General features: G+C 47.6%; 1 pseudogene; it reads left to right on the top strand.

Annotated features, from left to right (window-relative positions):
• Positions 1–272: 272 nt before the first annotated feature.
• LOC122139856 lies at positions 273–2,650 on the top strand (annotated as a pseudogene).
• Positions 2,651–3,511: the final 861 nt, after the last annotated feature.

The raw sequence follows: 3,511 nt of genomic DNA, 5'->3' as shown, positions 1-3,511 counted from the left end.
AATCATAAAAGCAGAGAACTTTAGAAACATTTAACAAAATTTTGTGAAACTTGAACACTTTGTTTCAAAATTGTCTGACTCTCACCCTACCTTCCCTTCTCACCCTGGGATCCTACCCTGTTAAGGCTAAAGTAGGTTAACAAAGGAACCGATAGGCGTCCGCCAAATATTGAACACGCAGCTAGAAACGCTCTGATTGGTGTTTGGTTGTCAATCCTACCAGCTGAGAAACCAATACTGTCATTGCTATCTTTTTTTTTTCTTCCGCCCCGGAGAAATTTTAATAGCAATTACAGTCCTGGTATTTAGAAATCCCAATTTACAAAGCCCTGTCTAGAAGCATCCTTCTAAATCAAACGTAACATTTTTAATTGTACTCATTCTGTAACCAGAAAAGGTTATTTTGTGTTGTCTTTCTCTCTCATCTTACCAGTGGCTCTAATCTTTCCTTACAAAAAAAAAGAAAACCCTTTCTTTTATAGGAAAAGTGGAAGCAGCCAAATATTATTCTGTTCCTTGTTCTGTTTGTTACTTTTCTTTTCTCCCTCTGTTCTCTAGCTGTGCTACCTGTGTGTGCTTATTAATTTTCCCCACAGAGACTACAAATTAGAAGCACGCCCACCAGAGATTCACAGTCGCTGAGAACTACACTCACCTGCCCATTACACACTCAACATCAACCCACACGTCACATTGCACATTTACACCTCTGTTTTGCCTTGTTTTGGTTTTGTTTTGTTTTCTCCTCTTCAAGGTCTGTGTCAGTCTAGGTTCTAGATCTCCCTCACCACGTCCAAAACATGTCTCGCACAACAGACCCTGTTGGCCACTGGGAGAACCTGGAGACATGGCTAAGTGTTGCAACAGACAGCCTCCTACCTAAGGCTGCTGAAACCCTGAAGCATCAGACACAGGACCAGCTGGATGAACAACATAACAAGCCTTATGAGACAAGACTCAAGTCAGAGCTACAGTCACAAAGAACTAACCAAGATCACCCGCTCCTTAAGCCACACACTCATCGCCACCCTTAAGCTGAGCGACAGCCACGCCGCCCATCTCCAGCAGGAGCTAACACGTGCACAACGGCACGTCAAGCAGCTAGAACTGGAGGCTCAGGAACGACGGGAAGGACCTGATGAAGTGGAAAAAGGCGCAGAGGAGGAGATAACCAGGCTAAGAGAGACACTAGTAGCTACTACACAAGAAATGGAACAAGTCAAGACAGACTACGCTGATCTCTCCAACAAGCTTCAGTATGCGGAACAGCTCCTGGAAAAGGCCAAGGCCGACTTCAGAGACAAGAACAGCAGAATTAAAGCCCTTGAAACTCACCTGGATGAGTCAAGAAACGAGATCAGCCGCCTAACGCGACAGCTGGACTACATCAAAGAGGAGTCAGACAGCTTCAGAGAGGAACTCAGACATGCCTAAGAGCTGCGCCCTGAGCCTCCAAGGACACGACGGGCACCAGTCTCACCCCTGCCAAGCAGGCCCGGGTCCCCTGTTCCTGGACTGACACATGATCAAAAGGGGGAGGGGGCAGTGCTGAAACACCCACCTGCTCCCCTCGAAGAACTTTACATCCTGACAAAGCTAAAAGAAACTGCTCCAGCCAGTCACAGATCATCGTGTGGCTTGGACCTCACGGACCTCGACAAGCTCACTAGGAACACTGGCAAATTTACCCCAAATGTGCCAGGCAGTCAAGAGATCAAAGGATATCTGCGAGATGTCGACTTTCATCTGGAAATGAGACCCAGTGCCACCGACAAAGATAGACTTTATTTGATCCGAGCAACATCCAGCTCAGAGGTTCGCAGTTTCCTGGACCGACAGCCGGCCCACACAAAGACTGATTACAACCTGCTCAGAGAAGCCCTCATCAAAGAGTTTGCTGACCCTGAGTCGGAACAAGAACTAGTGGCTGCCCTGGAGACGAAACAATGTCGTCAGGAATCTTCCCAATTGTTCTACAGCTGGCTCAGACAAGCGTACTTCGGGACTCGCAATGAACGGAATATGGAGGAAGACGTAAATTTTAAAACTCTCTTCCTGAGGAATCTTCACCCTGGGGTAAGCCACCATCTTGGCGTCCTTGCATGTCCACGCACCATGAGTGCTCAACAACTGCGAGACTTTGGCGCACAAGGCCTACTGCAAACAGAAGATGGCTTCAGAAAAGAACATCAAAACCATGGCAGTTCTCGACTTCAACAGTCAGGGGGTGGCCCTAGAGGGCGCCCAACGTCAAGATCATGCCAAGCCAACACCCAAAGAGTGGAATGCATCCTCGTCCAACAGAGAATGGGACTCCCACGCTGGTACCCAACCTAAACGAAGGAACAATCGCTGGGATGGACCGCATGGACGACAATGCTCACCTGGACATCACTGGGAAAACTCATGGGACCAATCAAGACCTCATGAAAGACATTGGGAAAATATCGTGGAACCAGCCAAGCTCATTTGGAAACTCAAGAGAAAAAAGCTCATGGGAATTCAATGGAATCTCCAAGGTAAAAACGACAAACACACCCTGGAGCAACCAGCCCAAGGAATCAACGAAAAAAACTCACAAAGATTCCAAGCTGACCGAGCTCAAACTGAATCCATCCATGCAAGAACAAAAGACTTCACCGTGCTTTGACTCACAAGAACTGATGAAGATGATGATGAAAGAGTTCTTCCAACAAAAGGAGGAGGACCGGAAGTGGGAAAAGAAAGAGAAACCAGATTCAGCCTGACTTGCAGCCGGACGAGAAGACAACGACCACCTGACCCAACAAACCACAGAGAACAGCACTCCTTCACCTCACTCTCAGAGAACCGTAACTACTCTAACGTCAGATGGACAAGAAATCCTACCTGAAAACCCAGCAACAGAGTTAGTCCCTAACTCAACACCTGATGCCCCAGATCACAGCAGCGTCCAGCAAACCCCTGCTGACGAAACCTCTCAAGTCCCTGAAAGTGCTGTCTTGGTCGTCTGCCACTCCTCCGAAGAACACCAGGTCAGTCCTGACATCCTACCTGTTTCCTCCCAAACTCCAGTCCCTCAACTCCTGGGTGACCTCATTGAGAAAGGTATAGCAAGAAAGTTTTACCACTCCATCATCATCGAACGCCACATCAAAGTCAAAGCCCTTCTCGACACGGGAGCTGACATCAGCCTAATGTCGACTGAACTCCTCGAAGAAGTCCAAGAAAGAACAAAGAGGTCTAATAGCACCCTCAAACTTCAAAGGTGTGAGCTTAACCTTCACGCATATTCCCACACAGGCCTACAACTAAAACATGTTGCCCCAATTCACCTAACTGTGGGACCAATGAATCTCATCCACCCAGTGTACGTTTCACCACTCAACACATATCCACTCCTTATTGGGAAAGACCTGCTCAATCGCTTTGAACCTTTAATAGACTTCAAGCACCTGAAGATATGGACTCAAGTCCACAAGCCTCTGCCCTTCCAGTCAGTAAACCCCAACGAGTCGCAGTGTCAAGCCAA

Source organism: Cyprinus carpio, chromosome B15 (assembly GCF_018340385.1).
Source record: "Cyprinus carpio isolate SPL01 chromosome B15, ASM1834038v1, whole genome shotgun sequence".
Lineage (NCBI taxonomy): Eukaryota > Metazoa > Chordata > Actinopteri > Cypriniformes > Cyprinidae > Cyprinus > Cyprinus carpio.
Note: the sequence above shows the minus strand (reverse complement) of the source record. Positions and strands in the feature narration are given on the sequence as shown.